The sequence below is a fragment of the Saccopteryx leptura genome, chromosome 1 (assembly GCF_036850995.1).
Source record: "Saccopteryx leptura isolate mSacLep1 chromosome 1, mSacLep1_pri_phased_curated, whole genome shotgun sequence".
NCBI lineage: Eukaryota > Metazoa > Chordata > Mammalia > Chiroptera > Emballonuridae > Saccopteryx > Saccopteryx leptura.
The window spans coordinates 22,603,367-22,620,918 of record NC_089503.1 but is presented as its reverse complement, the minus strand read 5'-3'; the positions used below and the strand labels follow the sequence as shown (position 1 = coordinate 22,620,918).

The 17,552-nt window shown below is 37.0% G+C and overlaps 1 protein-coding gene across 1 annotated transcript in view; it reads right to left on the bottom strand.

The window, feature by feature from the left end:
- The window catches only part of LRRC4C (leucine rich repeat containing 4C), a 1,251,478-nt gene that overhangs the window by 740,552 nt on the left and 493,374 nt on the right, over nt 1–17,552 (bottom strand). The window contains exon 4 of the mRNA XM_066363087.1: nt 4,251–4,336. The gene's annotated coding sequence lies outside the window, so the exon portion shown is untranslated. The remainder of the gene's footprint in view (nt 1–4,250; nt 4,337–17,552) is intronic.

Below are 17,552 nucleotides of genomic sequence, written 5' to 3'. Positions count from 1 at the left end.
AATTGTTACTAATTCTAGATTTTAAAAAATGTTATGGCTTTGAAATTATTTAAATTTTGCAAATGTCCCTGATAATCAGCAATCATATGAGCGAGCATCATACAAGCAATAGAATTCAAATTTTATGTTTGCATTTGGATCACATTTAAGACATTTTATTGTAAGTAAAACAAATTAAGTCTATTATACTTTTTCTAAATAAATATTTTTTTCTTTCTATAAAGTAACAATGAATGAAAAAACCAGAAAAGTAAGTTAAACAATAAATTATTTGGCCCCACAAGCTACCAAACACTCACTCTGGATTGGCCTGATCCGGGAAATGCAAATTAAGCCATAATTAGATAACATCTCATACCTGTCAGAATTATTCTTATCCAAATTCAACAAATAAATGTTGGTAAAAATGTAGAGAAAATAAAACCTTCTTATACTGTTGGTGGGATTGTAAATTGATACAACTACTATGAAAACAGTATGGAAATTACTCAAAAATTAAAAATATAACTACTATATGACCCAGCAATTTCACTTTTGGGTATTTATCTAAGAAATAAAATAAAATAAAAACACTAATACGATTTGGAAAAAATGTATGCATTCCTATGTTCACGGCAGCATTATTTACAGTAGCCAAAATATGGAAGCAAACAAGGTATCCATCTATAGATAGATAAAGAAGATGCCACACATACACACACACTCTCTCTCTCTCTCTCACACACACACACACGGGAATATTTCTCAACAATAAAAAAAGAATGAATTTTTGTCATTTTCCACAACATCGATGGACCTAGAGGATATCATGCTACATGAAATCAGTCAGATAAAGACAAATACTATATGATTATATATATATATATTCTAAAAAAATTAAAACAGACATAAAACAGACTCACAGATACAGAAAACAAACTGTTGCCATGGGGTGGGCGTGGAGGGATATGTGAAAATAAGACAGAAAAATAAGAGGCACTTAGCCATAGGGATGTAGTGTACATTACAGGGAATATAACTAATAATATTATAACTTTGCACAATCCCAGATGGTTACTAGACTTATTGTGCTGAACACGTTGTAAGTTATATAGAGGTCAAAGCACTATGTTGTACAACTGAAACTAATATAATATTGTATGACATATGTTAATAAAACATTTTTTAAAATAAGAAGAATTGTCGGGGATAAGGAAATAATCAAGTTAATAGCCCTGATCTGTAGGGGCTGAGACACTGATGAAGTGATAAGACATATAAACAGTTAACAGTAATTAAGGTAATGATATGGGACATAAGAAAAGAACCTGAAACTATAAAAAACCCCGAATAGCCAAAACAATCCTAAGGAAAAAGAATGAAGCTGGGGGCATTACAATACCTGACTTTAAACTATATTATAGGGCCACGATAATCAAAACAGCATGGTATTGGCAGAAAAATAGACACTCAGACCAATGGAACAGAATAGAAAGCCCAGAAATAAAACCACATATATATGGTCAAATAATCTTTGATAAAGGGGCCAACAACACACAATGGAGAAAAGAAAGCCTCTTCAACAAATGGTGTTGGGAAAACTGGAAAGCCACATGCAAAAGAATGAAACTCGACTACAGCCTGTCCCCGTGTACTAAAATTAATTCAAAATGGATCAAAGACCTAAATATAAGACCTGAAACAATAAAGTACATAGAAGAAGACATAGGTACTAAACTCATGGACCTAGGTTTTAAAGAACATTTTATGAGCTTGACTCCAATGGCAAGAGAAGTGAAGGCAAAGATAAATGAATGGGACTACATCAGAATAAAAAGTTTTTGCTCAGCAAGAGAAACTGATATAAAAATAAACAGACAGCCAACTAAATGGGAAATGATATTTTCAAACAACAGCTCAGATAAGGGCCTAATTTCCAAAATTTACAAAGAACTCATAAAACTCAACAACAAACAAACAAACAATCCAATAAAAAAATGGGAAGAAGACATGAATAGACACTTCTCACAGGAAGAGATACAAATGGCCAACAGATATATGAAAAAATGCTCAGCTTCATTAGTTATTAGGGAAATGCAAATCAAAACTACAATGAGATACCACCTCACACCTGTTAGATTAGCTATGATCAACAAGACGGGTAATAGCAAATGTTGGAGAGGCTGTGGAGAAAAAGGAACCCTCATTCACTGTTGGTGGGACTGTAAGGTAGTACAACCATTATGGAGGAAAGTATGGTGGTTCCTCAAAAAACTGGAAATAGAACTACCTTATGACCCAGCAATCCCTCTACTGGGTATATACCCCCAAAACTCAGAAACATTGATACGTGAAGACACATGTAGCCCCATGTTCATTGCAGCACTGTTCACAGTGGCCAAGACATGGAAACAACCAAAAAGCCCTTCAATAGAAGACTGGATAAAGAAGATGTGGCACATATACACTATGGAATACTACTCAGCCATAAGAAACGATGACATCAGATCATTTACAGCAAAATGGTGGGATCTTGATAACATTATAAGGAGTGAAATAAGTAAATCAGAAAAAAACAAGAACTACATGATTCCATACATTGGTGGAACATAAAAATGAGACTAAGAGACATGGACAAGAGTGTGGTGGTTACCAGGGGTGGGGGGAGGGAGGACAGGGGGAGAGTTAGGGGGAGGGGGAGGGGCACAGAGAACTAGATAGAGGGTGGCGAAGGACAATCTGACTTTGGGCGAGGGGTATGCAACATAATTTAATGACAAAATAACCTAGACATGTTTTCTTTGAATATATGTACCCTGATTTATTAATGTCATCCCATTACCATTAATAAAAATTTATTTAAAAAAAAAAAAAAAAAAAAAAAAAAAAAAAAAAAAAAAAAAAAAAAAAAAAGAAAAGAACCTGAAATATGGCTATGCATTGAATAACATAGAGTGGAATTTTTGTGATTAGTTATCCTGGTGAGTGTAATTTAAGTTGTACTGAAAAGAAAAGTTTAACACATAGGAAGAGAGTGGGAGGTGAAAGGTAACTAAATATGCTAATTTAATTATTGAGCCCCTCCCATTTTTGATACTGTGCTAGGTACTGAAAATATGCTGGACAATGAGATAAAAACAGCCTCTTTTCTTGTGGAGTTTTCTAAAAATGGCAGAGTGCATAGACAGTACTATAGAGAATGTTGAATGGGTAAAAGAAGGTTAAAGTGAAGAAAAAAATTGAGACTAGGGAGATAAAGAAGGCTTATTTTGTTTTGATTTTAGTTAGTCACATTTTCTCAGGATAAGGTAACCATAAGCATGTTTGGTTTATACTATGTAAAAGGAAATAGGAAAATAGAGAAATGCAAATAAGGAATGACTAGCTGAATTAATAAAGTTGATAAATATAAAGTGTTAGGATTAAAATCTAATATTTTGGTGAACAAGAAATAGACTATAGATAGAGATGTTTTAAGGTCCATAAAAGACAAAAAAATCAATGTTGTTCACATCAAGTAGCCTCGTCTTTTCTAGAAAGCAGAAAGTTGTTTCATTTGAAACTGAGAAAATCTGAGGAAGATTTAAATTCAAGAAGAACAGAGACTTTGAACAACCTTTTATGTGGCCAAATTTCTTCAGGACCAGGCAAGGTCATACAGCATGAAAATATGTAATGCCTTTGATATGTCAGTAAAGAGTCACAGTCCTTGTCCACATGGAGCCTTTCAGCTAGTGACAGATACAAAAAACAATAAAAAAATTTACACAAATAAACATGAACTTGGCAATTGACAAGGTAAGCATGGAGGGGCAAAGCTGATAGAGAATAAGAGGGTTAGAGAACCTAGTGCAATTGGTTGATTTTGGATTTAGGGAGGCAAATACCACTAAATGGGGGATTGGGTAAACCAGAATGACTGAGAAAGAGCACTGGAGGATAAATAATGAGTTCAGTCAAAGTCATGCAGTGGAATAAGTGGAGAATATAGGCCTTTGTGGTCAGGGGGCAGGCTCTCAGAGTTTTACTAGCATCAGAGCAGCTAGGAGAGACATAGTCATTCCAGGCACAAATGCAATGAGTGCGCTTTGAGAAGAAATGGAGCCAGGTGCACACAAACCCCACTCTCACCAGTGAGAGCTCGCCCATGACAAAGTTCCAGCAATTCACCAGATTAATTCACAGCCTATTTCGAAGCACTTTAAGTTACCTACGAGGTAATTTTTCTTTCTTCCCCCACCCTTTTTTAAAGAAATTAATGTTGTACTCACATACATTCAGTGTGTCAGAGTTTCCAGCCTAGTTGGTCCCACTATCACTGGGTGATCTTGCAGTCTCCCAAGACAGAGAAACATTTCTAGGAAAGAGATGAAGTTAAACACGACATTACACTTAAAGGAAGTTAGAAAATAACTCAAGCAAATTTATTTAATATTAAAATCTACCGAATGGAGTAACCTAGAGCAGTGGTTTTCAGCCGCTGGTCTGTAGACTGACATTGGTCCACCAGAAATTTCACACCGGTCCGCGCAACAGTTAACTACCCTGATGTTGTATGAAGGTTTTAGACCCAATGATTATAGATTCTATCATCTTCATGGCACGAAATTTCTGATGGGCTTGTACCAGTCCTCAGACAGGTGGTTGAAAACCACTGACCTAGAGGGAATGATTTATATTTCTATATGATTATCCAAGTGTATAGTCATTTTACAATATGTTACGATTGAGGCTTTTCCAAGAATACAAAAGGCTTTTTTTTAAATTATAGTAAACATAATATTTGGTTCTGGATAAATAGTTCTGTTTATCAAATTATTTCTTTCTATTGAATTGTAGAGCAAGACATTTTATATAGAAAAAAAGGGTATCAACTGCTATTGCACCCTCATCTTTCTTTGCACACCCTATTTTAGTCCAATGAATGCATTCTTTATTCCTGAACATGCTCGCCTTTTCATGCCTTGGTAACACTGCTCACGCCATCTTATCTCCTGAAATATCACTATTCTTTTGCCCATTCCCATTTACCATCCAATAAATTATTGTCATTCTTTAATACCCAGCACAAACATGACAATCAAAGTCGTCTATTAAAATTAATCTCTCTCTCATCTATATCCGAACAGACCACTGCTTACCAATTATTAGGAGACTTATAACCAGTGTTCCTAGTTCTATCACACTGCCTTTGAGCTTTGAAAACAGGGAGCATGTTTTAACTATGAGAGTCTTTTTTCTTATTCTCCTGAAATCACCATCTATCCTGTGTACATAATGGACATTCAAATATAATATAGTTGCTCCCGGCTCTATGTTAAAGTGAATCAACCATTTAGCAATGCTACAGTCAGAGCTTTTCACTGTCCCAATCTGATATTTCTCTTTAGTGAAAATGTTTGTATTTGGTTTCCACAGCATCATTTTCTCTACTTCTCCATCTCAATTGATTACATGTAGACCCTTATGAAGTTTTCTTATTTTCCCAGCCTTATCACAATACAATGTACCATGGTTCACATCTTGAACATCTCCTGTCTTCTATTAGACTAAGTTCCTTTGAGATCCAATCTAGGTTTTTAACTTTAAATATCATTTGTACACCCAGAATTGTCAAACATTTTTTTTTTACCATATCTCTGCATGAGTAAAAAACTTAAAAGCCATGTATGCTTTACAGATACAGTGTGAATGCTAATAGACAATTTAAATTTAGTATATCCTAAACTGAGCTCCCTTCTACCACTAATTTTATCCTCCTACATTTTCTTCTATGACAAGGCCAATTTTATCCTACTATTTTCCTGTTCCAAAAAACTTGCCGTGATCTTGACTCCACTCTTTCTCTCATACTCTAAATCAAGTATGTTAACAAATCTAATTGCTGCTAGTTTCAAAATATATAGAAAACATATCAGAGATATGACCCCTTTTTTCATCTCTACTTCTAAAACATGATCTAAGGTACTATGAGCTATGTTACACTTATTGCAATGGAATCCAACTTTAGTCTATCCCTTCCTTTGGTCTATTCTCTAAGTAACAGCCAGAATGATTCTATTAAAAGTTACATCAGCTAATGTTCTGCTCTACTCAGCATCTCCCAGTAGCTTCCCTCTCATGCTACTGTAAGCCAAAATCACTGGAAGATTGGATAAACTCCTACCTGATGTGCTTCAAGTTAGCTCTCAGATGTCCCTTCCATATTAACTCTGCTCATACCACAAGGCCTAGGCTGTTGCTCTAAAATCTTGGGCATGCTTCACAGCCTGGGCTTTGCTTCTGAGGGTCCTTCCCCTGAAATGTTTTTCTGCTGACCCAGGACAACCTCTCACACATCTCCATTGGTTCTTCACTGAAATCGACTCATTTTCTCAGTGAAGGCTGCTTCCCTGTCAGCCCTATTTAAAAACAGATGTCCTAAAAAAAATAGATGCACTGTAACTTGCATTGTCTATTCCCATTCTCTCTTTAATTTTTCTTGAAGCACTTATTCTATCAAGCATATTATGTCTTTCACGTATAGATTTTGCTAAGTTGTTCTTCTCCTTCCATTAAGCACGTAAACTCCACGAGGGCAGGGCCTCACATTGATTTTGCGGGCCGCTGTGTTTCTAGCACCTTGAATTGTGCCTGGTGCATGGCGGGAGCTAAAACAGATTTGGTTGAAGGAGTTTATTCTTTTGAAATGAGAAAACCTAGCTTCCAGTTCCTGTTTCATGGTATGCGGTTATAGAACTTTATTCTGAGTCTTGAATCCTTAGCTACAAAACTGATAGAATAAAAGTCTTCTCGGTCACTTTCCCAAGGGAGCTGGGTAAATAAAACGGGACAATCAGCAAAATCGTGTTCGAGGATTATATATTACAAAATAAGACACAACAACTTGAATATATAACAGAGTTGAGTCTTACCTCCATCCTGACACAAATTGTGTATTGCATTACAATTTATACATAAAGTTTAGTTTCAGTGATTTTCAGAAGTCTGATCTAGCTCATAAAGTTAATTTGTGGTGAATTCAGACCTTGTTGAGTTTTTTATTTAATTCTAAAGTAGGCCATTTTCTACCATATTTACTATTAGTAACACCTAAAATATAGGCTATTTATATATGCCTACTATACAGAAAGAGGAAAATGTCATAATCTAATAATAAAGTTAATAATGACAACTATAATATCTAATTTTTTGAGTACTTACTCTACCTCAGATACTAATGTAAGTGATCCCCTATATTATTACTGTAAGTTTATTTAATTCACAAATAACTCTCTATAGGTGCAACTATAATAATCCTCATCTGAAAATGAAAACAGGCATGGACAGATTAAGTAATTTGTATAAGGCAAGGACACACACATCTAGTAAGTGATGAAAATGACATTACAACCTAGGAGGTTTTGTGACACAAAAAAATACATTTTTATTAACTATTTTTTCTCAGTTTCATTGAGCTACAACTGACATGTTATATTACATAGTTTAAGTGGTTCTATGTAATAATTTGATATATGTATCTATTACAAAATGATTACCACAATAAGTTTAATTAACATTTATCATCTCACATGGTTAAAAATTTTATGATGAGAACTTTTATAGTATACTATCTTAGCAACTTTCAACTATACAATACAGTATTATTAATTATAGTCATTATGTTGTACATTACTTCCCAGAATATATCATTTGGAGGTAACACAGCAGTGTGCCAAAATGCCAATCACTCTTACACCTGACTGAGGAAGTTCAGGGAGTATCTGAAAGCCTAATAATGCATTAAAATACAGAGTAACAGGCCCTGGCTGGAGAGCTGGGCTGGTAAGAGCATTATCCCAAAACACAGGGATTGCTGGATTCCCCGCCCCCCTCCCCAGTCAGGGCACATATCTATCCCTCAAATCAATAAAACAACAACAATAACAACAAATCAGAACAACTAACTGATACTACGGTAATATTCTTCAGGACCTTTGTTAGCTAATACGTATGTAAGAAGCATTCAGCCTCCTCTGTAATTCACTCTTCCTTGCAATCACTTCTGTGAACGGATTCAGCGTGATGTTGGAGAGTAATAGCAGTAATCACTCTGTGATTACCATGAGCCAATAAAATAGTTATGACAAATATCAATCTAATCAGAAGTGCCTCTGCTTGAGTCACCTAGGAAGAATTGCTGGCGAAGTTTCTATCAGTGGCAATCGTGCTTTGACAGAAGGAGGCGGAGATGGAGGCACAGGCCCATGTCCTCCTCCAGTTCTGACAACCCCTTTCCTTCTGTTAAACAGCTATTTTTACGGGGGAAAAAATCTCATCTCCCTCTGACCTTTCTTTGTGTGGATGACAGTTCCACAGTGATTCTAAACTGTTCCAGAAAAACACAGTTCCAGAAGAAGGGTGAAAAAATTGTACATACAATTTATTCTATGTGAAAACAGACCAAGGGACAGTTTTAAGACATGCCCGTTCCCTGGCAGGAAGAGACTTGGGACAAACCATCATCATTATAACTAGGATCACAGCAGTAGGTCATATAGGTTGAACATATTTAATATGCCTGTTACTATCATAAGCGAGTTACCTGATTTACTTTGATTCTGTGTTGTACACATTGGCTTGGAAGTGCCATTGGTTAGTTTGAGCCTGGTAAGGCACTTTAGGGTAGATTAACAGGATGCTCCTAAAAAAATATAATCTAAGCGAGGCAGACTTGAGAAAAATGAGGTAAGAAGGAATGTAGTGATGGTCTCAGGTCATATAATTAATATCACAGCTGAGAACTTCCACCTGGCAAGCCATTATGCTTCTCACAAGCTTTGTCTCCCACAGACCCTCATTGTTTGTGTCTTTATCTTTAAATGGAGAGAATTATTTAATTCTATAAAGTCAAGTCTTTCTCCAATTACAATGTGCTACAATGTAATGATTATCTTTTGCAAATGTATATTTTAGACATAAACCAGGTTTGATAAAATTCCACAACTCTACTGAGGGTGAATCAGTGGGTGGCTGCATAGAGTTGGGGACAGTAGAGAAAATATAATCAAGATATCAAAATGGTAATCATATAATAACACAATGTTATCTAAATCTGCTAATGGATAATATCAAGTAAAAAGGGGAAATTTCAAAATAACATATTCTATAATTATGTATATGCTGTCTCTGTGTCCATGTACAAGGATGAGATAGAAGAACATAGGACAATCCACTCATGATTTGTTGGACATAGTATAATACCGAGTGACACATTATATTGAATAATTAATATTTTCAGAAAATAGTTTGTTATAAATTTTGAAAATGTGATATAATTTTTTAAAAATTTATGGCATTGTGACACTTCTGAAATTCAAAGAGATGCAGTAGTTTTAGTGTTTGTGTAAATGTACCCCAAAATTTTTGTCCTCAATGCTTGTTATAAATGACTTTTAAGAACCACTTTAAAATTGTTATATCTTCCTTGTACAACCATCAATTCTAGCATATGTGCCAGTTAATAATTAGTTCTTAAATACTCTAGTTTTCTTTTTAAAATCATGGTACTGTATATAAGAAATGAATAGTCTAAAAAATTAAAAATGATTTTATTTACTCATTCACTCAGTGATTATTTCAGCACACATTAGTTAAATACTCACTGTTTTAGGCACTATTTTAAGAGCTGAGGATTTAACAGAAAATAAGAAGTTAGTTTGTAGCTAGCTTTGGACTTGCAACAGTCAAGGGTTTAAAATTAGCTCTATGAAAAGAGAAAGGGCTCAAGAAAGGACTTGAAACACATTTGCTCCCCTATTCCTCACTGAAAAAAATGAAGAAAGGTTGCAGAGACTTGTCCTGTGGCAGTTTTCTGAGTAAATGTTTTCAGAAAAATATAACGTTGCAGAAAACAATTTGGAAATAGTTTTCCAACTCTTCTCCCTTCACTCAATCATCTCGTCACCAGAACATCTATTTCAACAGAAAAAAAAATGTCATAAAGGCTCGGGTTTAGTTAATATAAAATATAATATAGCACTATATTCCCAGCACAAAGAACAGTACTCATGCTATGCCCTTAAGGATCCGAACAAAGTTTAGTTCCTAGCATGTGCTAGATTACCTTGTTATAAAAATGAGTCGGTGGGCCCTGGGCCAGTGGCTCAGTTGATTGAGCATTGGCCCAGAATCTGGACATACAGGTTCGATTCCTCGCGAAGTTCAGAAGAAGCAACCATCTGCTTCCCCGCCTCCCCTTACCCTCTCACAGCCAGTGGTTCGATTGGTTCAAGCATGGCCCTGTGCTCAGAGGATAGTTCTATTGGAATACATGAGCCTCAAGTGTTAAAAATAGCTCAGTTCTAAGCATTGGGCCCTGATGGATCTCTGTGGATCCCTGTTGGGGCTCATGTAGAAGCCTGCCTCACTATCTCCCCTCCTCTCACCAAACAAACAAACAAATAAATAAATAAAGTCAGATTTGGTTCCACCTCTCAAAGACATTAACCAGGTGGCTAATTATAGTCATTTATGAAGCATAGATTACGTATTGGACATATAATACATGCTAGTATTTTAAACTTATGTTACCACAGCTCCATCACTTTAATTTTTTTTAAAAGATTGATTTAGATAGGGAGAGAAAGGAAGAAAGACAGAGAAAGAGAGAGAGGGAAGCATTTATTTGTTGTTCCGCTTAGTTGTGTGTTCATTGGTCGCTTCCCACATGTGAGCTAACTGTGCCTCAGTTTCCTCACCTGTAAAGCGGTAATAAGGATTACTTATTGGAGTTGTTATAAGAAGTACACAGGCATATCTCAGTACAGGCATATCTCAGATATATTGTAGGTTTGGTTCCAGACCACCACAATAAAGTGAATCATGGTATAGTGGGGCGCATGAATATTTTTGCTTTTCCAGGGCATACAACACTATGTTTATGCTATTCTGCAGTCTGGACACTGTATAATAGCATTACATCTCAAAAAGGCAATGTACATTGCGTAGTAAAAAGTATTTTGTTGCTAAAAAAAATGCTAACCGTTATCTGAGCCTTTAGCGAGTCATAATCTTTTCACTGGTGGATAGTTTTACCTTCAAGTTATAAAATACACAATATCTGCAAAGCAAAATAAAAGTGATGCATAATAAAATGAGGTCTGCCTATATAAGTAAAGTACCTATAAAAGTGCCTAGACCCATAGTAGGTACTATACAAGTATATGAAATTATACTATTACTGTAAGCTTACGGTAACATTTTGAAAAAGATTTCATCTTCACTATTCAGAGTAGTAAACAAATGCGTGAGATCTAAGCAATTTTAGCAAAGGCCCATGGCCCTATATTACTGAGTCACTAAGTTTAAAAGTATTTCTCCAATCTTCCGGTCCTGTTCACTACATTCTTTGATCAGGCCCTGGTCACTTCCTGCTTAAACCTTGTCACTAATAGCTTCCCGTATCCCTTTTCCTTGCTTTCTCTACCATCCTTTACATTGTTCACACTCTCTACTTCTCACATTTTTTAAAGTATATATCGCATTTTATTATTTTCCCCTGCTTAAAAACCCAAATGGCTCTATATTGCTGGTAGGATAAAGAGTGGGGTTCCTAGAAGAGTACTGCATGCTTTTAATTTCATATTAAAAATAGTTCATTTATTAATATTCAAGCATTGTAATTATAAAACACTAGACAATTAAACTAAGATTAGATGGTCCAAAAAATCAGGCCGATCTTGGGTCCAGGTGCTGATGATCTAGTTACCAGTTGTGCGATGTCCTGTGTTGTCTTACTTCTTTGATCCTTAGCCTCTCATTTATCAGATGGGGATAACAGCATTTAATGCATAACGTTTTGTGCACATAATAGTCACTCAGCAAATGATAGCTATTATTGTCATTACCAGTGCTACAAGAACAACACAAACCATATTTAAGAGAACACACATGAAACACTTGGAACAGAGGGTCCAACTACAAAAAATGTGATGAAACAAGGAATAAAATTGGCTGGACTCAAACAGTGACATAGGATTTCAGAGTTAGGTCGCCAAACCAGTGTAATTTGCGTGAAGATATAATTCAATCACAAATGGAGTGTTTGATTACTTTTACTCTTTAGTAAAATATATATCTATATATATCTATATATAAATATAGATATAGATATAGATATAGGCAAGATGTAACTTAAAAAAACTAATAAATTCTATTATTGTATGAATCAGAACAGGTTTGTAATAAATTTACTGGTAATAAATAGAAATGTTCTACAGCCTAATTCTCATTTGAAGTATTTAAAAGAATTATTGCCTGATTTATAGTCTCCAAGAATATGCTTTTCTACTAATGAGTATTCACATATAGATTTTACACATGCTTATGTTAAATATAGGTTAACTGACAGAATATTTTGAAATGCTCAGAGTGATTAATCAAGGCTGCTTCATTTAGTGATGAGAGACATTCACAAGATTTCAAGTTTAGTTGAAATAATTTCATAAGCATGAAAACTCATTTGAACTCAAGGAAATATTTTGGGCACATAGAAGCTATATTTTGAAACAAGCCTAGCATTCATGACCTTAAGCTAACTTCCAGGTATCTTCAGATTGCTTGTCAGTATTTGCTGAGAAGTAAACCCATAGTTTCAATATTTTGACCTAAATAAATTCATGTTATATAAGACCCTACTTTTAGTACTCATTTATGCAAATGCTCACTAAATATCTACTAAGTACCAAGTAGTATGCTAAGTGTTAAAAATAAAATAAGTAACATAATATTCTGAATTTACTGGCCTCATAGTCTAATTAAAAAAAAGATAAATAAAATGATAAACACAATAATGATTTGCAATGGTCCATGAACAGAATAGAGAAGGACACTACAGGGCTATAGGAGTTCAGTTCCATCCAGAGGCACACATCAAGATGGCAAAGTCATTCAAGAAATTTATTAGAGAAAATACCTGTAAATGATAAAGGTAGAGGGATCAAGAGGAAGAATGCAAAGCTTTCAAACTACAGTAGAAGTCTAAAACATATGAAGAAGAATGGAAGGTCATAAGGTTGAACAGAAGAGTCTGGAACTGCAGCATCATTCTAAGAAAGGTCTACGGGAAGTCCTTGAGCTGCAGTTTTCCATTACAGGAGTCCTGCGATTCACAGCAAGGGGCCCGTGCTAGTAGCAGTCATTGGCTGGGAGCAACCCAAAGGAAGCCTAAGCTATCAGCAAAAGCCCTGGTGGATATTGAAAGCAGCAGCTAGAGCTGCCAATCAATTATGTTCCCAGCAGCAAGTCCAGTGGCATACATTGATGACCACACCATGGAAGTGGTCAGTTCTACTTGTGGACCAGGATTTTCAAAAGGGTTTTTGAAAGATGAATAGAAAGTCACAGAGTGGGCAAAATGGGCAAGCATATTCCATGCACGGACCAATGCAGAGATACGGGACAACATGGCAAGTGTTGGGGACTTAGTGCATTAGGCTGAAGGAGGTGACCAAGGGCATTGGCAGACAGTGCACCAAGAGGTGAGAGTGGAAGAGGGCAGGATGCAGGTCAGGCCGAGCCAGGCAAGTTCTACAAAGAGGTTCGGCTCTATTATGTAGCTGATGTGGAGTCGATGGGGGAGTCGTGTGGAGCAGAGACAGCGTGGGATGTGCACTATAGAAAGAGTCCTGATGTGGCCCTGGTCGGTTGGCTCAGTGGTAGAGCATCGGCCTGGCGTGAGGAAGTCCAGGGTTCGATTCCCGGCCAGGGCACACAGGAGAGGCGCCCATCTGCTTCTCCACCCCTCCCCCTCTCCTTCCTCTCTGTCTCTCTCTTCCCCTCCCGCAGCCGAGGCTCCATTGGAGCAAAAGATGGCCCGGGCGCTGGGGATGGCTCCTTGGCCTCTGCCCCAGGCGCTAGAGTGTCTCTGGTTGCAACAGAGCGACGCCCCGGAGGGGCAGAGCATCGCCCCCTGGTGGGCAGAGCGTCGCCCCCTGGTGGGCGTGCCGGGTGGATCCCGGTTGGGCGCATGCGAGAGTCTGTCTGACTGCCTCCCCGTTTCTAGCTTCAGAAAAATACAAAAAAAAAAAAAAAAAGAAAAAAAGAAAAAAAAAGAGTCCTGATGTATGTGGAGCACATTCAGAGGGAGAACCCCAGGATGTAAAGGAGAGGTGACACTGGTAGTAAAGCCAAGATAGTATCACACAGACCTGGTTCTTAATCTTAGCTACACCATTAACAGCCATGTACTATAAGCAAGTCATTGAACTCCCCAGAGCATGTGTTACTAATTTCCTATATTGGGAATTCCATACTTACTGACTTCATAATGCCATGAGGATCACAGGTAGAAAATGACAGGAGCATGCATAGGGGCTCAGGTGTCTACAGTAAACAGAAACCTACATTCTTATCCTGACCTAAGTGTGTAACTATCGTAAACCTCAGTGCCCTTATGTGTAAAATGCCAACCTTGGTTCCCTCCTGTGTAAAATACCAACAGAAGCACACCTATTTCATGGAGTTTTTCCTTATGAGTGATAGGTGTTGAAGCCTCAGCTCACTCCTCACAAGCAGGGAATGCTCAGTAACTGAGTGCTAGGATGCTGTGCTAGGTGCCTTGCACACTTGTAATGTTCTATTCTCACGGCTTCTCTGCAGGCAGGTTATTTTCTCTCCCTGAGTTAAGAGGAGCACACTGTGCTTGAAGAGATATTAAGTAACTGGCTCACTGTCACACAAATGACTGTACTGGGTTACAAGTCTCAGTTGCCTGACTTCCAAACCCATATTCTTAACCATTACTCTCCATTACCTTTCATTCCTGCACTAAGCAAAACCATCTACCTGCCAAGGAAAATGCAATTCTAAGAACTCACTAGTTGGCTATGCTTGGGTTTCCTTGTATTATTAAGGAAACTTTAAAGCAGAGTTAGGGACCATTTATACAAAGCTCCCTGGTCCCAAGGGCCTTTTTTTCAGTTCTTTTAAATGGGACATTACAGACATCACACAGATTCTGATATAAGCTGTGCTCCACCATTGGAAATTGGCTTCAAATGGCAAGGGGAGGGAGATATATGAAAAGATGAAGGCAGTTGTTTTCAAAACTATCTCATCAGGGATTTCCTTTGGAATGTTCACATACATTAGTCTCCTCATTCTAATGAGGAATACATTTCTCTCCTAACAAAGAACGGCCTTGTTACAAATAATGAAAATGCATGCAAAGTTGACCTATTTGGTAAGGTCTACAGAGATCGGGCCCCAGTTATGGTTTGTTTGTGTAGGTCTCTTTCCTCATCTCTACTACAGGACATCTTTTGTATTAATCAAAATACTTAACTTCAGCAAGTTTCTGTATCCTTAGCTAAAGCAGCATGGTTTTAAGGTTGCCTTAAATGCTTAACATAAACACCCATGATTATATCTAGCACCTTTTAGCTACTCCACAAATGTTAGTTTCCCTCAGATCAGTTGAAAAGAATGGTTTTCAAAATAACAGATTCTCAGAAGAGAATTCTATTAGGAAACAAAGGAAATAATACATTACTAGCTGAGAAAAGGTTAAGCTTTCATTATTAATATCTGTATTAAAAAAACACTAGAATTATTGAGCATTCCTCAATGCTGCTGTAATAGATTCGATCCATAGAGCTTAAGGAGTAGATATTTTATTCTTGTTTTTCAATTATGAGATTTTTATTTGCAAGAAAAAATTTGTGGACCTCCTTGTGAGGAGATTTACATTTAATACAGAAACTTATAAATGTTCAAGACTTGCAAAATGCAGATACATTTCCCCCCAGTTTCATTGGAAAGGAGACAAAGAAATTGCACCTGGCATTAAGAAACATACCAGCAAAATGACTTGAGTGTTACTGACTTTATTAACAAAAGCCTACTCTGGACAACTGAGCTAGGACCTGTCTCTTAAAAGCTCTCCATTGGGGGAGTGACATGAGTTCTTGAGATGGTGGCCTTTCCTCTCTAGTTCTGGAAAGCTCAGCAGTGCAGGGAGAGAGTGCCAAAGCAGTCAGCTTTCAGGCCCTTGATGATTGTGGAAACGTCTGATAGGTTTGGTATAATCACTTGATATCTTTTTTCCTTGAAATTATGCTCCAGGAAAGACCACTTCAGATAGTTTTGGAGCACAGTTGAAGACTCTGACTCTGTTCTTGGTCACCTTATTCCACATTTTATTTAACAACCCTTGCATTTTGACTAATACTTATCAACAACAGCAAACAGATGGTAACCTTTAAAAATTACAAACTTCTGCAACTTTCCTATGCATCTCAGTGTGTGTATTCTCAAATTCGCCATGCAAATCGATTGGTGGTGTAATGGCCATGCTCTTCTTGGTTGTGTTCATCCTTGCTGTTTCTCTCCTATACTCCCTGGACCCTACCAAATCAGCCAAGGAAACCTCTATTTTTTCTTAATTTTATTATAATTCATTCTGGCTAACTACCACAGGGATTAAATCAAGAATAGCCATTAAGTAAACTGTATGAACCCATAAAAATCATAAGCAGTCAGATACAATCCTACCCCTTAATACATAGTATGCATTGGAGTTCCTCTGATCCCAATTTTAAAATTAATTTAACAGGTAGTGGTCACAGGCATGAAGATGAATATAAATTATTTGAAAAGTTTGTTCAAGACAATCTTTACTGTTAAAATGGAATCAGTGGTGGCATCCAGACTGTTAATATCTGGATCAACGGGTATAGTAAGCAATCTACCCTCCATGGGGGGAGGAGTTTGTTCCTCTTGTAGATTCCTGTACTTAATAGACAGATTTATCAAGCAGTCAAAACCTCATCATTTTCACCTCCAAGTAAACCCCAAGGAAGAGTTCAGACAATTTTCAGCCTGAGCATTTTTATGTGTGTATGTGTGTGTGTGTATGTGTGTGTGTGTGTGTGTGAGAGAGAGAGAGAGAGAGACAGAGAGAGAGGGAGACAGAGAGACAGAGAGAGTCAGAGAGAGCGAGGGATAGGGACAGACAGGCAGGAAGGGAGAGATGAAAAGCATCAATTCTTCATTGTGGCTCCTTAGTTGTTCATTGACTGCTTTTCTCATATGTGCCTTGACGGGAGGTGGGGGGGCTCCAGCAGAGCAAGTGACCCTTTGCTCAATCAAGCTAACGACCTTGGGCTCAAGCCAGCGACTTTGGGCTCAAGCCAGCAACCTTTGGGCTCAAGCCACCAACCCCATGCTCAAGCTGGTAAGTCCGCATTCAAGCCAGGTGAGGCCGTGCTCAAGCCTCAACCCCGAGGTTTCGAATGTGGGTCCTCTGCGTCCCAGTCGGACACTCTGTGCACTGCACCTGGTCAGGCCTGAGCATTTTGTAGGAGAGCAAATTTTTTATTAAATCACTATGTAGAAAATAAAAACAAAGAATATAAATTATTTATTAGGTGAATTATAAAATTCACCTAAATTCAGAAAAATTACATCTTTATCATTTATAACTGTTTTTATGTTACCTTTCTTCTTTTTGGGTTTCTAGTTAATTTTGTTTATAAAAATATTTAAATCTAAATTGTAAACTGATGTACAACTTGACAATATAGTCTTTCTGA